The 21995-nt window shown below is 36.0% G+C and overlaps 1 long non-coding RNA gene across 1 annotated transcript in view; it reads left to right on the forward strand.

The window, feature by feature from the left end:
* Positions 1-21995, forward strand: part of LOC311441004 — a 208727-nt gene that overhangs the window by 69092 nt on the left and 117640 nt on the right. Inside the window, exon 4 of the long non-coding RNA XR_014695712.1 lies at positions 3635-3716. This is a non-coding gene — a long non-coding RNA (uncharacterized lncRNA). The remainder of the gene's footprint in view (positions 1-3634; positions 3717-21995) is intronic.

Genomic DNA, 21995 nt, shown 5'->3' on the forward strand with positions numbered 1-21995 from the left:
GTGTTGTATTTTGTTTATTTTTTTAATATTGCAATACTCTCAGTGGAGTCAGTAATGCATTTAGAAATATATTTTTTTGTAAGTGAGCCTCTTTAATGGCAAATATTCAAATATACAGATCAGGAAGGGCCAGTCATATTAAACTGATGGATTTTGTTACATTTTATGGAGCATTTTATTTTATGCAAATGAGCTGCTTATTTAGACATCCAGTTGGACTGAATCCCAGAAAAGCAAACCTGATTTTGTTGTTACAACTAGAAATTGGCTCAAGAGCTGAATGGAAATTATAGGGAATGGCGTACCACAGTTTGGAGTCAGATGTTTATGTGACACAGTAACGATATCTGGTGCCTTATGATCAGTGCTGTCCTCAAAAATCAATGTTAGAATGAGAAAGTGAGGTCTTCACCACCTCCTAGGTGGTTTGGTGCATGAGAGAGACAGCGAACATGCTTGCTAGGAATTAATCTTGGATTTCTTCAGTCCCTGTAACTGACTGGAATAGGTACTCTAAAGAACTCATTGTTCATCATTCAGGAGGTTCATGATTTCACACAGAAGCCATTTACTTGGTTAGTTGTGAGCCATTAGATCTGAAGCCATTTCCCCAAGTTAATAAAATATCTGCAGCACTATTGGAAGAACTAAGTGTACAAATTACTTTTGCAGACATTGTCATTTGTAACCTGCAGTCCTTTACATCTCCCTCTCTTCTCTTCCCTATGGGCAATCAGAAATCAGTGGCCCACTGCTTGACTAGTATCACTTCAATTCACCAAAATACAATTGCCTCATCCACCAATCTTTTGGAAAAAGGATCCATATTTAAGGTAAAGAATAATATATATATATATATAATTTATATATATATATATATATATATATATAATTCCCCCCAACTTCATTTAGGCAGAGCAAGCATATTATAACAGTACTAGAGGAATTTTAAAAATAATTTTTTGAATAAGATTGGGTACAGAAAAACTAAAAGACCCATTATATTTGTGTTCCATATGTCATTCAGGATACAAAACAACACAGTGAGCAACTGCTGTTACTTTATTGCTCCAGCATCTGATCATTAAAGAAATGGGAAGGTTCTACATCAGTCATTGTACACAGCAGAACTAAAATGATTAAGGTGGAATATTGGCACAACATCGGGTCGGTGTCTGCTGCTTTGAAAATAAACCTCTTTGCTTATTTTATATATCCGCTGCAGCCCATCATGCCATGGCAGTTTAGTATTCTTTTGATGTTATCCAGAAAATTATATAAAAGAAAACATTCATCTTTTACTGTCACTATTCATTTTTGTGAAATAAATTCTATTCTGAATTATAAAAGCAGAATAGTAGTACTGGGGATATTTTAAAATGTGAATGATGTTTTATTTTTCTTGCTTGTTTCTGTCATGCTAACTTATTCTCTCATTCATTTTAAAAGTTTGCCTATCAGTTAAGAAATGGCTCATGTGATAATCCAAGAAACTTCTGAATGTAAATCCCATCTGGTATAGTCTGCAGAATGCTTAAGCAGTACTTCTGTCTCTCTCCAATCTTCCTTTGAAACATTGAATAAACTCAAATGGCTTTTTAAGTGGCAGCACACAGTCAGTGCTAAATGGTCTGGTTAAGCCGTATGAAACTCTGTCCTCTTTTTAGTTTTGTAATTTCTTAGGGAAGTACCAGAAAAATACTTCAACAAATGTGTTAATGTTAGAAGTGAGGGAGTAGGAGCATTGCCGGTTCCATTCGTGTCATGTAGTTGGTTGTTTATATGCAGTAGCTGTCTTCCTCTTGTTATTTCTGATCAGAACAAAACTGTGATAGAAGATTATGGCAGTCGGGTGCTTTGGTAGCAGAATGCTCACGCTGAAGCTGCCAGTGAGTTCAGGTGGTTCTTTCACCCCTAACAATTTTCCTCCTAAGTCAAAGATGAGGTATGGTGTCAGGTAAAGCTATATTCCTGTTAGCCATGGCAGAAGGTGGGATTTGAAACAAACTGGGAGAGGCAGATTGGATTTCTCTTGAACTTGGAAAAGTATCAGAAAATGCTTTGGTGATCACAGAGAAGAATATGCATAAATATAAACTGACAGGAGTATAAGGAAAGAGGGCTTGAGGTTAGAATGAGCCCTATGATAACAAGGGACTTTTGAGAGGAAAATCAGATAAAAGTGGATTAAAATATAAATAAACATACAGCATGTTTTAAAGCTATAGCCTGATATGGAAGTGGATCTTGATTTATAACTGGGTTATATTTGGTTATTTGTGTTATTAACTGCCTGAAGCAGGTATGGGATACAAATAGCAACCATCACTAGTCAGATCCGTGTGCTAAATCCACATGCTACTTGCAGGTTGTTATTTGAGTATCTGTTATAACCAAACACAGAACAAAATTTCAAAAGTAACTCAAGGCTTTGAAATTCATGCAGAGAACAGCCCAAACTTCTGTATTGTTTTATTCCCCCAATATATGTCATCTTTTTGTATCACTGTGTGGTAGGGATGTACATGTACTGACCTTGCTTAATGACTGTAGCAAGTAGTGAATAATGTATGAAATACACAGCTTCTGCCTAGTGCATGAAGATAGATAGTGCTGGGTAATCAGGGCTGTTCTGACCTGTGCTGTCATGCTCACAGTGTTCAGTACTATCCCCAAAGCTGTCCTTGTATCAGAGCAAGGCCAAAATTAATTGGAAAATTAAATTATTTTGAAATTGAGCTATTTTTACTTTATTTCATTTTAATTTTTATTTTTGTAATTTATCAACTTGATAATTATAATAGCAGTTTCTAACTCTTCTGTTAGCTACTACAATTTGCCTTCTCCTGACATACACAAATGCTTTTGAAATACCGATCCCAAGAGGCACAACTAGACAAAGTTTTCATCTGGAAAGACACTAAGCAGTCTTTTACCAAAGGTGAATATAGCAGCTACTGATGGATGTCATACTTAAAATTATTGTAAACGAATTTCTTAAACAAAACACATAGCCATGATAAATGACCTTATCCCTGCAGACAGAGAGTACTAGATTTAAACTCTTTTCTAACTTCATATAGCATATATATTAACAATGCACTTCATATACATCTGTAAAGAAATGGTAAGTGTGGCTCATAACTAGCTCTTCTTGACTTGAGATGTTTGGGGTGAGTTACTGAAGCCTGGCTTCCCAGTGTTTGTTATGTTCCTCTGTTATTTCCTGAAGACTATATTCAGCTGTATGCAAAACTGTTCTGGGTGCTTGAGAAAGTGCAGGTAATTTTACAGTCTTTTGTTTTCAACAGCACTTTGTAAAATGAAACAAAACAGAAATTTGTAATACCCTCTGTCAGAAATCTGGAATGAAGCATGAGACGAACATCTCTGGATGAGTCACAAAACTGAGAAGGTTTGTGTCTGAAACCAGAAAACACTGCACTAAGTTTGATAAGCACTTTTGAATTCATTCATTTACTTCTCTTGTACTCGGACTTCTTTTTTGTACTAACTGAAAGATAGGTTAGTTAGATTAATAGTTTCTGTTAATAATTTCCTATTTTGAGCAAGGCATCTGAAACAGAACACTGCCCTAGATGAGTCTTTCCTTACAAATTTTTCTGTTTCTCAGGTTCAAGCTGCTTCATCTCTATAATGTTTGGGACCATTTCCATCAGTCACTGATGAAACAACAGAATAAAGATCTGCCACAGGTAGTTTATTTTCTCACTGTATTTCTCCAGGGAAGAACAGCTTCTGTAACATAAAGTTAGTTTTTATGGGGTTTTGAATTTTGGTTCATCTTTTGGGAGCAAGGGATTTTTTGTATGTATCCATACTGTTTTGTGTTAGATGAGACAGTGATCGAGGGGGAGCTTTCTAATCATCCATATCATATGTGGCTTTGTAGCAGCTGGTACCACAATCCTAATGTGACACCTGAGAAAGTTTAGTCTCATGCTGTGTTTATTGTGACTGAGGGTTAGATAGGTCTGTCACAGTCTTCAGCCAGAAGCAGCAGAGTCATTGATGCTCCAGGCTGCTGAATAACCTGAAGACATGACTAGCCTATGAATTTGAAACTATGCTCTTTGAAAACCGTAGAGTAGATAAAAAGAATCAGGATATGTCTGGTATGATTGTGCAGCCTGCGTGACAGTGGAGGAGGATGACAGTTTTCTTGGATATGATTTCCTAAGGGTTATTAATGCCTGATTTTGATTTGTTGAACTTCAGATGAAAAATGACAAAGGTACAAATAAACAAGGATCATCAGTCACTAGGACAGGATTATATCCAAACCAACAGAAATAATAGAAAGGATAACATTAGTTATTGTAAATATGCAAAATATTATGTGAGCATGAAATCCAGGAACATTCCTTCATTGTAGATGGAGTTAACTAGATTTACTAGAGCATATTGCAAGGGCTGTGTATGCATATACATATATTTCAAAACCCTACAAACATTATCTTCTAGGTTCTTAGCTTTAGCTTCAATTTCCTGTTTGCATTCAAAAGGTGAGCTCCGCTGGGCTCCAAGGTATTTTTGGAGTAATATTCACAAGGAAATTAAATGATGACTTTGTCTTTAAGCTTAAAAAAATTCATTTTCTAAAGCATGCTGTATGTTGATGCTGTATTTCAATACTGAGAATTTGCTTGGGCCTGTATGTACAGCTACACAACTGATTCCAGGCCTTTTTGCATGAAGAAAAGTTTTCATGTCTTGCAGTAAATGTGTTTCTGTTTGTAATGAAGACCAACCATTTTTGGAAAGTTTAACGGGAACTGCTGATCTAAGAATCAATGTGTAGTAAGTTGAAAAATTTAATCCAAAACTGTATTGCTTAATCTGATAGCAGAAATGAATGACAGAAAGCAGTCCAGCAATGACTATGATAGCGAGATGTGTAAAATTTTATGAAGTGAAAGTGCAAGGAAAGACAGATAAAGCTAGTCGTTTGATGATATGTAGTTGATTTTCAGAGTTCTATAAAGTTGTGAACTATGTTTCTAGTTTTATTCTTGATACAAATAGTTGTATCTATCAAAGAATATGAATGAATTGCAAATTCTTTGAAGTTCTTGTAAATCATAGAATCACAGAATATCCAAGTTGGAAGGGACTCACAAGGATCATCAAATCCTACTCCTGGGTCCCCAAGGGACTGCCCCAATAAATAAATAAATAAATAAATAAATAATCAGATCATGTATCTGAGAACGTTGTCCAAATGCTTCTTGAACTCTGGCAGGCTCAGTGCCATGACCAGTGTCTGACCACCCTCTTGATGAAAAACCTTTTCCTGATATCCAGCCTGAACTGCCCCTGTCACAGCTCCATGTCATTCCCTCAGGTTTTGTTGCTGGTCACCAGAAAGCAGAGATCAGTGCCTGCCTCTCCACTCCCCCTCATGGAGAAGCTGTAGACCATGATGAAGTCTCCCCTCAGTTTCCCCTTCAGGATGAACAATCCAAGTGACTTCAGCTGCTTCACATACGTCTTCCCCTCTAGACCCTTTACCATCTTTGTTGCCCTCTCTAACAGTTTTATATCTTTCTTATACAGTGGTGCCCAAAACTGTGCACAGTGCTCAAGGTGAGGTTGCACCAGTACAGAGCAGAGTGGGACAATCACTTCCCTTGACCGGTTAGCGATGCTGTTCTTGATGCAGCCTACAATACAGCTGGCCCTCCTGGCCGCCAAGCATATTATAGTATTGTAGGATCATTTAGGTTGGAAAAGACCTCTAAGATCACCAAGTCCAACTATTGCCTACTACCAAACCATGTCCCTAAGCACCACATCTACATGTCTTTTAAATGCCTTCAGGGAAGTATTTAAGTATCGGACACATATTTAGTAATAACTATATCTATTACCTACATATGTAAATGTTCCACTTTTTTGGGAAGTTGCTATATGGCTGTTTTTGATACATTTGGTACCTTTGGATTACAATCTGTAAACTTCCCAAAGCAGAAAGAAGTCCCAGGAGCTGAATGGACATATGATAATTGTTATCATCAATTATACTACTCAGACAAGTGAAGCTTGTTAGAACACTAGAAACAACTCAGAGAGAATTGTTGAGTGATTTTTTTTTTTTTTTCCATTTTTTTCCCCCTGCTGGGAGCAAATTAAAAATAAAGATAACATAATAGTTTATGGGCATATTAAGTAGAGATGGAAGAAAAGTCTTCAGAATTCTTTATGTTCAAATAAACAAACACAAAACTTAGAGACCTCTTAGTGACCTCTCAACTTTATTTTTATATTAGTTTTACTAGTTTTACTGTCTTTTCTTTTTGTCCCTGAGAGACTAGCCTTAGTTTGAACTGTTAGCCTCTCCAAGCCCAAGGTAGTCAGGGGTTTCACCTACAGCAGATTAGCAGAGGCAGAAGTGCTGTCTTTTCACAGTCTCTCCTTTTTATTTGTTTCTGGTTTTGTTCAGCTTCAGAGGCAGTTTCAAGAAGACTGTTTACTACATGCCCTGCAGATATGGTTTGACCTCTTTGAATTGTTACTGAAGAAGCTGAAGAGAGGGGTGGAAAGCTCATCTTGATTTAGTTTCCTAATTCAATGTATAAATCAGTGTAGGCCTTGCTGGTTATAATGGAGGAGAAACAGCTTTTTTTCTGAGCTTCTCTGTCAGGCATATTAGATAAAGGCCATGTTTACCCTGTAGGTCGGACAGTTCATCAAAGCTTTGCACGTGTATGCCATCTTTAGAGTTCCTTTTGCTATGATTGTGCTGTAGCTGGTGTCTCTAAATCCACACTGAATGACCATCACCATTTACCAGGCAGGCATGGACAGGCAAGGTGCTGGAAAGGACATGAATGACAGAAAATACTCTAGATGACAAAATGCTTGAAGGCTTACAGCAAACTGAATTTGTGGGGCTTTAATATATTTTATCACACTCATAACCTGCTTTGGCATTCCTGAATATGAGAAAACCTGTTCACTTGGACCACGTGCAATTTGTTAGCTAAATATGTCATGCCCTTCTCTAGGATAAATCTGCTTTTGCTGTGACAAGTGACAGAAGAGAAAATATGAGCTAAGATTTCTAGAGCAGTGCTAGGAGTTAATTCATGTATTTCGTACACAAAATAAAAATTATTCCTTTTCTGCTTATGCAAGATCAGGGCCCTTGAATGCTGCAGTAATATTAAAGTTGTAATCATAATGGTATGAAGAAATCCTAACTCCTGACACAGGGCATCATGAGGCCAATAATAATATAATGATATGTTTACTAAATTTTCTAATGGATGGTGCTGAATATGCTCATAAAGTCAAAGGATTGCTTTTCCGATGCAGGCAGCACTGAGAACTTCTGACTTAAAATGTTAACACTTCTGAAAGGAGATGATGTGAAAACCCATTATATTCATGGTAAAAGTAATGATGAAATTATATGGATCCATTGTTAATTAGCACTGATTAGTTTTACATTATCTATAGTGGAGAAGAGCATCAGAACATCACAGATTCCAAGATGAAATCAGATTTACCTCACTCTCATAGCTTCAAGATGTAAGTCTTTCAGAACACCAAAATTTAGAGGGAGCTGAGTGAGGTTTAACTCTGTATCCTACCAGAACATTACTAGAAGAGAGTGTGGTGGTTTCACACCTGATGGACAGCTAACCAACACAACTGCTCTCTCACTCCCCCTCCTCAAAAGGAGAGGAAGGGAAGAAAGTATGAAGGACAGGAAAAAAAAAAGGCTCATGGTTGAGATAAGAATAATTTAGTTAAAGGGAAAAGAAAGAGGAAAAAACAGGCAAAGGCTGTGCAAAGAGAAGGAAAAAGCATTTCTCTACTTTCCATCAATGAGTGATCAGCCACGTTTGGGGAAGCAGGGACTCAATATGTGTAGCAGCGTGTCAGGAGGATCTCTTAATGAGATCCCTCCCTTTCTCCTTCCCCTTTTCCAGATTCCATCATACATGTATGGCAGGGAAAACCCCTTGGTTGGTTTGAGTCTGCTGCCCTATCCATGGCTTCTCCCCACCTCTTGCCAAGCCCAGCCTACTGGCTGTGTGGAGTTTGGGGAGGGTCTTGATGCTGTGCCAGCACTGCTCAGCAATAGCCAAAACACTGGTGGGTTACCGGTGCTGTTCTAGCTCCAAGCTCAGAGCACAGCACTGTAGGGGCTGCTGTGGGGAAAGTCAATTCCATCCCAGCCAGAGCCAATCCAGGGATAGATTTCTGTGGTATACAAATAAAACCTTTTTACTCACAAAAAGAAAACAGTACTATGAAGAAATCAAATATCTAGAGAAATATCAGTTGGTAATTAACAGAAAGTGTGAAGTCTAAACAGTGCTCAAGTTAAGATGGTATACATGTATAATCAGAAATATAGTAAAGATAATGCAGAAAAAATACAGGTTTATTGTCAGATTTTGAAAAAAAAAAAAAAAAAAGAAGAAAAAAATGAACAACAGTAGGAAGCAATTAATGAAGAGTATAGAAAAAATATCCAAAGAACAATGTGCAGAAGGGATAATTGCCTTCAAAATTGGAATCAATTTCTAATATGAAAAGGTCAGAAGAAAGGTGAAGTGGTTTAAACAATCCAAAAATAATAAATAGATAGTAGAAGAAGATCAGATGTGGTGACAAGGCAAAATCAGCAAAGCACCAACATACAGAACAGAAAAGGTACACCATAAGAGTCTGAGGAAGGAGAAAGTTTTTTATTTAGAGGTTACCTTTACAACAGGACAGAGGGATAATATAGTATCTTAAAATTCTAAAATGACTGAAATAATTTTTTTTTTTTTTTTGAGATCCCAGTCACAGTTTGGTTTCTAACCTAGTTCATCTCCAAAATTTCACTATTGGCCTTGTAGTCTGAACTTTCTCTGTCCTTTTTTGTGTTCTTGGATTTAAAAGTGTTTTCTTCAGTTAGATCTCTTTTTCTGTGTGGAGTGCTCACACTTCTACAGCGTTTTGATATATTTGTTTCTCTATGCTTGAATTGAATGAAAACTGCCAAACCTATCACATATGCAAGAACCTGCTGTTTGTCAAAATAAGATAATGAAGCCTTGTTTTCAGTAACTATCAGAGCTTGATATTACAGAGTTGTTTTCCATATTTCTAGGGAATTTCAGCTTTTTTTTTTTCCTAACTTTTAACTAGTCTATAAATGGACACTGCAGCTTTTATAGTTCCATTACAGTTAACAATGAACCAAATTATTGTTCACATATTAAAATGCTTCTGTATTGAGTATTGTACAAATAATAATAAAAAAATGTCTTACAGTCTAAGCATGAGAAAAGTAACAGTATCTAAGGATACACAGAGAGTATGATATTGAATAATACCAATACTAGTGTCTGTTAAAGACAGTGTCTAAAGACAAATATATGATGGAATGAGTATATCATTTGTATACTACTGTGTCAGATGCTAAATTAGGAATTTTGCCCTCTGTTGAGTTTCACTGTTAAATAATTATGAGGCTCATAGGCTACAGCTATTCTTTATATACAACTCATTCAATCTATGATGATAGTTGTCTTTTCTATCCTGCCTATTTCTGTCAGTGCAGTGGGAATGGCTTTCTGTAGAAATTTGTTTTCAGGAATGTTATCCTTTTTTTACCCTCTTTGGAGCATGGCTAGAAATTACTGGCTTTCATTGCACAGAGGTAGTACATGACAAATAAATGTTGACTTCAGCAAAAGGCCAGAATCTGGAACCATATAGCTCACATACTCCAGAGTATCAGAATAAAAGTGGGGATTGTTACTGTACATCACTGTCTGTGAAGCTTAAGGGTTTTTCCTGGCTACTATAAAGATGTAATTATGAAATAGAATATGATACTTAAATTTCATTTGCTTAGGGGATGATTAATATTTAAGGGTATCTTCTTTACAGAACTTGATGAAAAAATGCTTTAATGATTTTAATAGCAGAGATTTCAAGTAACAGACCAACACTTCCTTCATTCTACTGTAAAAATGCTGGTAAGATTTGAAATAAGGAATTTGGCAGATATTCGGTCATTAAGCTAGAGTGGTGGTTTTCTTTGATGTCATTTACACTGTTAGCATTTTAAGTCAGTGTTGCACATGCAACTTAAATTCCACTAGAACTCTTGAGACAAAATTAATCTATTGATGCAAGTTGGTTAGTGATTCATATATGTATCATACTCAAAGTTCTATGCCCATGGAATGAATAACAGGAAGTCATATTTTGTGGAAAGCATAATACTCTGTTCCATGAAGATGAAGAAAAACACAGTGAATTTTTTTTTTTTTTTTAACTTATATATATTCATACTAAAGTTTGCAATAAAATCTAACAGTATTCTGCTGCCTTTACATTTCAATTTCATAAGAATGTAGAAGTTTTATAGGTCTTTCATAATAAAGCTATTGTTCCAGGAATAATCCTCTTTCCTGGGTTTAAGATTAGGCTGAGGCTTTATGAGACTAAAAGCTAATTCACAGGAGTCACAAGTTACAAACACAGATATTATGAGATCTGCAGCCTAACTGCTGTTAGTAGTTCACACCATGTTGCATAAAAAAGGTTTTTGCTTTCAAACTGATCTTTTCTATGAATGTCTTGGAAGTGAAGCACTCTGTTCAGGTGTGCTTCTCTGTGCACAGCTTGGAAAAATTAGTTATTAAAGGCCTTTTTCCTGTTAATATAGGGTCTCAAGGCTCAATTACAAACACTTTCAATCTTAATTCCAAATGCTTTTATCTGTGGTCTTTAAATTTCTTGCAGCTCACAGACTCATCCGATGCTATGGGCCTTGCTGAAAATACATCATAATGGAAAAGATGTTTTGAAAATTTGTAGGTATTCTTGCACATGTTTTGTCTTATCACACCAGTAGTAATAATTCTCCTTATGTGGCAATGGGGAATTTTACACTTTTACAAGCACAGCAGAATCCACAGAGAATTTAAATGTGGAAGTTTAAGATAAAAATCAAAACAGAACAAAACTCTATTAATGTTATGATTTACATATTATATAGTTTTTGGAGTTATGAAATATCATCTGAAAAAACTGTGAGAATATCAGATCTCACCTTGCAAAGTTCTGCTTTATTTTCCTTCATTTCATAATTTGGTCATACAAGTGAGGGCTAAGAGTTCCTCAGAATGAGATTTTTGTCATATCCATTAGATCCTTGTCTGTGCACAGAAAATCAAAATAGCTTGGATTTTGCATTTGGATTATGCATTTGGAAAAATGCATAATGTAGGTTTTGTGAACTTTTGTTGTGCCCCCAGCAGGAGTCTCCACAAAGCAGGTGAAAATGAAAGCACTTTAACAGCTTTTACTTATAGCCATATGTTGCTAAAGCATGATGTTAGAAAAGCTATTACAAATCCAATGTTGTCAAAATTCAGAAATTTATGGCACATGGTTTAGCATCATGGAGGAGAAATGAATTGTTCCTTAGAGAAAGGTGACAAACTATAAATCATTTGTGCTTGTTAAAACAATGCGTTATGGAGAAAGGATTGTGGGAGATCATATAGGTCATATTTCATATCCTCACCATAAAAAGAATTGCAGTTATATTGGGAAAATAGCGGTTCAGATACATGTTGTGAAAGATGTTCTGTTTTTACACCCTGAAGCCAGGGCCATTGGTGGCAGCACTGACCAGTTTAAGGATCCTACAAATCAGTGTCAGAGCTTGTAATTAATCTCTGTATACTAAAAGTAAACTGAAAATTTGGTCTGAAAGGAGTTTTATCCTCCAAGGTAGCTTGGTAGTAATACTGACACAGGGAACTACTGCATTGGACTAATAGTGCCTGGAAGGGTCACCTGGGTTTCTAATGACTAAACGCTTATTTTCATACATTAAGGAAATGCAGGTTAAAAACATAATTCCTGGTGTAACTCCATGGAATTCAGCTGGATTTATGCTGAGCATGAGTTTAATTCTGGCTAACTTTCTGGCATTTTAACTATTTCACCTGTCTGGGCCATGCTTTTTACGTGTCTAGTAATCATTGTAAGAGTGTATCATAATGGTTTCTAACTTGTTCGTTAATTTTCAGAAAAAAAAAGTCTAATATTTCATTTTCCTTAGAAGGCAGTTGCATGTTCTCTGTGTATATGGTTCTAAGGAAGAAGCTGTTTCAATGGGAGTACTTCAGTCAAAATGTTCCTAACACAAATGTGCTAGATTAAAAAGTGAAGGATGGATTCGTGGCACTGATACTGGCTAGTGTCACCACTGTTCAGGAAGGGGGTATATCAATAGCTGAATGAGTAGGAGAATTTAATATCAAGTTAATGGTCCACATAATCTAATGTAAATCCCAAAGCTCAAGAGCTATGAAGGTTTTAACAAAGATATCATAAATAAGGAGCTTAAGAAAGAGTTAGGTACCTGAGAGTTACCGCCCGCATTTCTTTCAGAGTGTTCTGGGTTTCTTTCAGAGTAAGTTTTAATGTTGGTAAATAAGCTTTTGACACAAAATGTCAAAACTACTGTAGTGTTAAATAACTTTATTGTTTCTTTTTTGTTAAGGTGTCAATTTATAAACTGGAAAATTATGCTTAGTTTTTATATTGCACTTCTCATTAGTAGGTGAGGAAGGAGGTATGTATCGTAATTTTCTTATTTTGTATGTGAGGAAAACCTTTCCTTTTTTTCTTTTTTTTTTTTTTTTTTTTTTTAAATGGGACTCATCAGAAGCACAGAGACAAGAACTCAATCTGTTAAGTGTCCTCGAGTATGCAATCAAATAAACCGCTTGTTCAGTTAGAATCTTTAGGATATTAGCATGATACATTTCAATTACGGGATTTTCTTTAGCATTCAGGGAGAAGCCTGCAGGCTTCAGAATGGATTAAGCAACAACTGTTAGAATATGTAAACACTGTTCATATTGCTTTGTGTAGAAGCTCAGCACTCTTTGTGATCTCTCATGTTTCATGCTGTGGGATGTTAAGTGGAAGCTCCATGTTTTGCAGGTGATTCATATAACTCCTTGACTCTGGTCTTGCATGTTTCTGTTTTGATTCATACAATCTTGATTTTTGTATTGATGACAGTAAAACAAATCCCACTGAAAAATTCAGCTACATAAATACAATTGCTCTAAGTGTAATGGAATCTGCTTTAAAGCAGGAAAAAAATAAAACAGAAAAATATTGCTGTTCATAATTTAATTATTTCATAGGTTGAAATGACTGCAGCAGTTTCTCATCTCAGTTGTGTTTTTTTTTTACACAACTGTAGCCTCTACTATGTAGCTGAGCCTTTTCATCAATGTGAGGAGAGAAATGTTGCTCATACTGTGAGATGGTTTCTATTTATTGTCATAGTTTTACTTGTTTTTTGGTGCTCAGTGAATTCAAATTTTACTTTTCCACTTTATATTTTGGAATTAACTCTGATTCTTGTAATCTTTTGTTGTTGTTTTGATAATAGCAATTCAGCACTTATTAACAATTAATCAAACAGCCTTCCTGTAAGCTTAGGAAGTTAATAAATGAAACCAAGTTGTAAGCTTTTTGAGATGTTCTTCAGTGCCTGTGTACTGATGGAGGTCAATGACTGATTGACATCTAATCAATCAATCTAATCAATCACATGTACAAGTGATACCAGTGGCATTTTTATTTTTATGTTCAGATAAAATGTTTTACTGACGTTTTCAAATACACAAATAAGGAATGGAAGTTATATCAGGGAAGTCACAATCCCTTTCCAGTACAGCACGATAAAACTGTACCTGGAATAATACCTCCTGTTTTGTGTAGTTGTGAACTGGGAAGACAAAAGATTTATTAGAAATAATTCACGTGGAAGCAGAAATAGGTTAAGTTGTACTTAATATATACTTGATAAGTGTGCAAGAGCTACATGCATAGCCAAGAAATGACTTTACATATATTTGCCTGTCTGTGTGGGCTGTCACCTGCAGTAGGACTGTGTTTTATTTAAAAACAAAACAAAACACACACACAAACAGAAAAAACACCCCAAACTGAATAAACTCACTTGTTGGTATACATGAGAGAGGGATAGATAGTGTCCAAATTAGAAATAAGTTTATGCATCTCTACATTATTTATGTGCAATTTTTCTGTGCTATAGCACTGCCTTTGTTTTTCTGTTACTTTTCCATCTGTCTTCTTGCTTATTTTGTTCAACTGACAGAATTTCTTTTATTTGCTTGTTTGGGATGCTTTCTTGTTCTGAGTACTGGATTTTGCATTTCACCCATGATTCATCTGAATGCTTGGGACGCAAGAGAACTTTTTTCAAGCCACAGATTGCTACGAGTGACATGTTCGCATTTATTAGAGCATACCAGAGCTTCAGTAATTTTGAACTGAGATGCTATTTATAGGAGTCTGGAGAGCACACATTGAACATATTTGGAACAACTACATAAACTTCTAACAGTTATATATCTCGTTGTTGTCTTAAGTATAACTTACGTTGTATAAAGAAGATGTAAAGGAATCAGTAATTTTCCCAACTTCAACTTGAGAGAAGTATGGTTTTCCATCTTCAATTTCTCAGATATCATACATATGATATATTCTGTATGTTAACACACATAAGAAATATATGATGAGACATTAAAACATATATGATTTAGGATCAAGAAAATATTTCACTGTTTGAGCAATAGTAAATAGACACATACTTCAGCATATTAATCGGGAGGCTGTGTTGTGCTATGTCTCTTTGGCAGTTGAATAGGTATTCTTCCAGAGCTGCCAACTCACATTATCTATGCAAGAAGAATGATGTGTCTGTAGCATTAGCTTTTTGGCTGTTGTGACACTCATCAGCAGCCATCTTTCATCACCACGGTTACCACTGAGAGTTTTCCTAGGACAAATAGATCTGGGTTATATAGAGGAATAAATCCTAATGCTAAGTAGATTCTTTCAGTTTTCTCTTCCCAGAAATGCTCAGTCTTACCAGATCTCCAGAACAGACAATTGTTGTAATATTACATATTCAAGATATATTATGTTTTAATATTAATGTTTTCCTAACTATATGTTCAGCCATGTTCTGTGAAATCTAACCTGTGTGCACGCAGTGAAACAGGTACTGTTGTAATCAATTAATCCTTTTATGTCTCAATATACATTTGTCTCTGCCTAAAGAATAAAAGAAGCTTGCAGGAGGAAATGGAAAAAGCAGGAAAGGAAAGTGAACATACTATTTGCTAACTTGTTTGTACATTTAAGAAGTCATAGTCTAGCCTAAACTGGCACTGAAATAAAATATAAATCTGTTGTTAAATTCTCAAATTCCAAGCTCAACAAAACCATTCAGATTTTAAAAATCAGTTTAAAAATGAGACAGAATTATTATTATTGTTATTAAGGTTTTGGTCTTGAATGTGTGAAGGTAAACAATTTTGTTTTTTCTCTTAAATCTAGGAATGATGTCTGTGTGTAATCAGATTTAGCACTGAATTGTTACATAAAAACTGATGTTCACTATGTTATTCTGGCCAACGAATGACATCTTTGCTGATATTCTTTGATTATTTTTTGCATATAATGTTACCATTGTTGATCATGAAATGGAGCTAACTTACAAATCTGAGGTGATGGAATCAATTACAAATAACTATGTTCCTTTCTGATGTCAGATCATAGTTCAGTGTTGTAAGAAGTGAAGTCAAGAGCTGTCAGCTGCATTCACAAGAAAGTTATTTTTTTTTTTCACGTTACCTCAGTGTAATTCTGAACTGTAAATGTAGTTGCTAAGACTTCCACTTTTTTCAGTCATGGGAGAAAGCAGTATCCATAAAAGTCTATGTGTAAGGTAAGAATTGTATCAGTAAAATACAAAAAGAAAAATATATTTTTGGGCCCCATAATACTGCTGAAAAAACAGAGCAACTTCTGAGTGCTTAGGATTTTGTTCAGGTCACTGGAAATTGGGAGTGAGGTTGACTAGAAGTTGTTAGGCTACAGTTCATATTAAAGTCACACCAAGCTGTGAGAAAATGTACTTTTAGAAACCTTGGCCTTTAATTACTTTGATTGAGGGAATCTCTTGGCCATCAGTACTAAATTGATCTTTGATCTGAGTATCTAATGGGATTAATGATTGCTAGCAGAGCCCAACAGATGACTGCTGACCTTTCAGTTCTTTTAGTTATGACTAGCAAGTAGACAGTTCACCTTTTGCTCTCTGGTGGTAATATAGCTTGATTGCTCACACCTGATTTACTCATGAGATGGAGTTTTATAATGACTTCTTAGCTAATTTTTGTCTAGTAGGCTAAGTGTGTTATGTCTATGGTAAGTGTTCCACGAATACCGTTTCATCAGTCATATCTGCTTTTTTAGCTGGGTCAGTTAGTACAGCAGACAGGTCAAAATAGTCCATACTGTTGAATGATTTTGTGTATTTGTCTTTGAGACAGCAGCTGTGAAGAATACAGAAAGTATAGTACTGAACTGTAGCACTTTACTAGGGTACAAGATGAATAGGTGCACAGCAGTTACAAGCAGAGGAGAGGTAGACTTGCCACCCAATCTATCTATCAATGAAATATCCATGCCAATTTCCAGGGACAGGAAAGTGTCAGTCTTCCTGAATTACATTTTAAAAAGGCTCGGAACTTTGTTTCCCACAAAACCAGTGATCTGCCTCACCATTTACACTAAAGTGTGTTTGTAAGTGCTTTTCTGTTTCATAGCCTGTGTATCTGAATGCTGAATTTTACATTTAAGGAATGGCTGTAAGAACAGCAGGCATCTCACTTCTGAAGCTTATGATGATTTTCTACACAGATATATTTAAAGAATTGGAAGAAATGAGGAACATTTGGCCAGTTCTTGGTAGTTGCAGCTAAAGGGGAATTTAGTTAGTCTTGATTATGGTTCTCTGTATGAGTATAGGTGTTACCACTGGCATGTGATACGATATCACTTGTAAACACTCTGTTAGGCTTCATGGGTTAATCAGAAAACTTTGTCAGCTTTCCTTTTGTTTGAGATTCAGTTGGTTAACATCTTGATGAATTTGGAAGTAAGGGGCACAAATTCTATTTAGCTTGGCATCTCCCTCCCCACAGAGACTGAAATATTTAAGATTGAAAGTAGCAAACATTCTAGCAAGCACAAATAAGCAAAGCTCTGACATAGAAGAGATTTGCTTGCACAGCAGTTATTCAGCCCAAGGACAGGACAGAAAGCACCTAGAATAATACTTGTGGACCTAACAGAACAGAAGCCATCCTTGCTTCAGTAGGACTTGAGCTGTCTCTGAATATATCAAGTCTATTGAGCTGCTTTTGCTAGGAAGAAATTGTTGAGGAGCCTCTTGGTAGAGGTTGGAGTGTATGTGTCCAGTTTCCATGTTGCCACAAGCTAAGCTTGAGGGTCCCTGCAATTGTTGCCACACTATGTTAAGCTGGGTCAGTGGAAACTGGAGGGAGATGAGTATGGAAATGTTTTACCAAGAGAAAAAGGATTTGGGTCTTTAATGAGATGTATGTTACCTAGAACATGTTAATTTACGTTTATACACATAAGTTACCTGCTAGGTAATGATAGGGTGATAGTGGAGCAACAGTGACAAGCCAGCTGAGTGCTCCTCATGCAGAATAGAGGTCCTAGATGACTAGGTACAGCCATAATCCAGATCCTTAAGTACTCCACAAAACTGAGAATCTTTATTGCTTGTTTCTAGATAAACTACCTTTTATATGCTATATATTTGTGCATTCACTGAGTGGCATATGTTAAATTCCAGGTGATATGAGCTTGTTTCTAAGCAATTTGGTTTTTAAACCAACTGGATGATTAGGATGACCCAAAGGTGTCTTCAAAGGGACCCTGATTTTAGTATCACCATTTCTTTAGACAGAAAATGATTAAGTGGGAATTCAACATACAGCATTTTTTTACTAGGGATATAAAACTGTGTTTATATCTAGCTAATACAGAAAAAATAACTAAAGAGACATAGCAGCAGCACAGTAGAGGTGTAGATAGAAAAACAAATTAAAAGGTACCCAAGCTTTGCTTTGACATATCTAGTATTTTTAGGGTTTTAACAATTTCACCTTGGAAGACCTGAGCTCTGAAAGTCTTGTTTTATTTGATGAAACAGCACATTATTTGGCATGACTGCTATACTCTTCAAGAGAGAAATATCCAGACATGGAAAGCAGCTCATGTGCAGATGAAGGTGACATCTATTTGCAGATTTGAATAGAAGTTTGTACGCCTTTCATGCTATGTGCTTTAGGCAAATGAAGTGATTGTGTCTCTTTAGCTTATATTTATAAGCTACTTTTGTGAAGTTTAAGAATGCATTCTATAATTTAACAAATCTATATGATTATGAATATTGCACTCAGCTGAAGTGGATATTGTCCTTGCTTCCAGGTTGGTGGACATACTGGTTGTGGTGATGTCAGATATGCTACCAGAAATTTTGCTTTGACTGGACAGTTGCCCACTGTTTATGTACCTAGGTCGCTCTTTGATGGTTAACTGGGATGCTGATGAAAGCCAACACAATGCAAATGTTATTCAGATTTAGACAAGAAGCTATTGAATCATAGAGAAATAAAGTCAAGGATAAATACTGATAGCTTTCATTCAGAGATGTAAAGTACCATTTTGAGAATGTATTTTTTTTTTTTAATACTTCATTTGTATTCTTTGTTTAGGGAAGATAATAAGTACACTGTATGTGCTGTCTTTTACAGTGGTTTTGTCATAGACATGGAAAAAGTCAGATGTAGATGAAATATTTAGAAGAGAATATCCAAGCAAAGCATTTGCTAGAGCAAATGTAAGCATGTCTGTGGAAGGGAAGGGAAAACAGAAGGGAAAACAATATTCTTGATCTAGAAAACGGGGGCAAAACTGAACTAAGACAAGGAAGAAAGAACAATGAGGAAGGAGATAAAGACTGCAGGGGAGAATTCTTTTATTTAAGAAAACATCTTTCAGATCAATTTCTGTTTGTGCAGGCTGATTCAGACAACCAACAGAGAGAGCAGAATAGACTTTTTGTAATCAGAAGTGCAGAGTACAATATTTCTGCCTAACTATGGAGACGGTAGCACACAGTCAACTAACCTAGCTCTTACTAGGTGTATCATGGGACTTTGGGATTCAACAGTAAATAGCAGTAATTATGTTTGTTTTTTTTTTATATATATATATATATATTATTTTTTTTTTCCTCCACTCTAGTGGTATCTAGACTTTGGCTAAATAGTTGGTGCATTTTTACCAAAGTCTATCTAGATAATAACTAGATTTTTAGTTAAACTTCAGTTCCAATGGACTGTTTTTAAAATTTCAGTGTGTAACACTTCTAATTTTGTGCTGTAATGCCTAATTCTTGCTAAAGCACTGATTTTAGTAGGACTAATCATCAGCTTAAATTGATGTATGTGATAAAAGGTGTTGCTGGAATGCTGCCAAATTTATGCAAAAAAAGCATCTTTAAATAAAGGAAGTTTGTGTTTGTTTGCATTGAATTTACAAAACACAACGTTTCCTTTCTGTAATATGTCACTGTAAAGTACTCACATGGACTATCAATAGTCCTGGTATAATCTTTTTTGGTGTGATAGCCCATTTTGCATTACTAAGTACTACCTAGTACTTGTTCCTATCATGTATACCTTGTGTATATATAATTCTAATTTTAAAGAGCTAATTTAAAGAGTACCACAGAGATGTAATCAGACCAATTGTTCAAAACACCTCTGTAGAGATTGTCCAGAAATGTAGGTTCATAGCAGTGGCGTATGGTCAGTGAGTGAAAATCTCCTTTGGAAGGAGGTGCATCTGTTGGTCTTTATCCTGTCTTCTATAGTACATTGCCCCTATTGACCTGGGCCAGTAGCATTAAGAAGTGAAGTCCATGTCTTCCAAACCATCTTCAAGGAGTTCTGAAACAGTCATCAGAGAGGAGCGGACAGGTAGGCTGTGAGAAGGCCTGAGTTTGGCACTCTTGGTACCCTCTAAGGGATCACCCTAGCAAGTCCTGATGGTAGTTTGAAGCTCCCATTTCTCTTTTCTCAGACAGACAGTGATTAACTAATTTTTGTTAACAAAGTTAACTGATGACCAGCCAACGCTCATGTAACAGATATTAGTTATTTTATGGTAAGAGCACTAAAGGGAAAACGTGTGTTGTGGTTTGAGACCAAACTGATAGGGTGGAGACTAAAGGAGTGCAGATACCAAAGCACTTCTAGTCACAAATATATTAAATATTGACACATCTTCACTGAAGAGATAGTGCAGTCCGGGAGAGAAGACAGCTTATAACGTGTTCCCTCTGTCCTGCAGAAGACAGCAGGGTCCAGAAGGAAAGCTGGGAGGGAGCGGGAGGGGGCACAGCGCCACGGGGCGCCTGAGGCGCGCTTGCAGCCTCCTGTGGCTGTGGTGCCTAACGGTCACCTGCTGCCACCTGTTGCACACTTCTGGAAGGTTCTCCCAGCTGTGACGACAACAGCGGTTACCAGGTTGTCTCAGTTTAGTTATCTAAAGGTTAGATATTACACCTCAGCTGCTCATTTAGGCTTCCCCTACCGTTGATGAAGAACTATATGCATTTAGGTCTTCCAAGCACAGAATAAACTTAATTGCAATATAAAGGTGATTGACAATCTCTCAGCTTATTATAGAAGCATCCTAGAAAAATCTAGTTTAAATGAATGCTTGACTTTTGTATGCCAAAACTAGATTACTTTCAAACATTTTTTCAAGTGAACATCCTTTGACTGTAACTAAAGCTCTAAAAACTTTCAAGCTTTCCTGAAATGAGCAAAGCAGTAGATGTGTTTTTTCTCCAGAGCAATCAATATTAACAAATTATTTCTTGGTGTTCCTGATCTCAAAAGAGAACTGTCTGTAAAATAATTCCAGTGGACAGTGAAATTAATGCCTTTCCCTTTGCTAGTGTAAATTAGCATTCCCATAGTAACAGCATGGTATGTTGTTTGTATCTTTTTAAATAAAATAGCTATTACAATTTGATATTTTTTCTATGTAAATAGAAACTTTAAAACAAGTTGTATACATTTAATTCACTTAAATGTGCTTTTGAATGAAGTCTTAGCCAGTTTATTAACCAATATAAATTCACATTATGATAATTTGTATCTGTTAGGTACTCACTATTTTCCAAGCATGTATTAAATGCAGGATGTTTAGAATTGGAACAGTATTGAATTTTGGTGTTTAGATGACAACGTGCTACCATGGGTGGTAAAGGATAGACTTTAGAATTGTGATCTTGATCCTGTAAGAAATACAGAAGTAATTTATGGTAGTGAGAATGTAGTGCTAATAATTTTCAGAGTTCCAGAGTTAAACAGTTAAGTTTATCAAAGGCAGTTTTGGATGAGGAATGAGTCATTCTGAGTTTCAGAAGCTACTGTTTCTCTGCTTTCTGAATTTCTTCATTTTGTGGAACTGATGTAGGTGTTTTTCTTTTTCCTTTTTTTTCTTTCTTTTTTTTTTTTTTTTTTTTCCCCTCCTGCTTTTCAGCTTCTGTGAGATGTTGGTGTTATAACTTAATGAAAGTTCTAGCACTTCCTCACACTTGCATCAACAACTCTGTTCAGCTCTGTTGTGAAGAATTCTCACTTCAGGGTTGCCCTGAAGTATTATCAAAGTAGGAAAAGATATACTGTGTTATTCACTTAAAATACAAAAAAGATTCTGTTCCTTAAAACTACCTTTTAAAAGCAGAAATTCATCCTAATCAAACAATTAGTTTACATCAAATAAATAATGTTGAATATTTCTTTTGGCTGGGAAGCACCTGCTGTGAGGTGTGTCCAATAATGCAAAACCTCACAGTAAGACTGGGAGAAGTGACTATGAGGCTGACTGGACTGATTAAATCGAAATAATGCTTGCAGGTACTCAGACTCTCTAGGGTTTGACTACACACACTCAAAACTCAATAAATCCCTGAACCTAAATAATTGCTTGGGTCC

This window comes from Aythya ferina, assembly GCF_964211825.1.
Source record: "Aythya ferina genome assembly, chromosome: 8".
In the NCBI taxonomy this organism is placed as follows: Eukaryota; Metazoa; Chordata; class Aves; order Anseriformes; family Anatidae; genus Aythya; species Aythya ferina.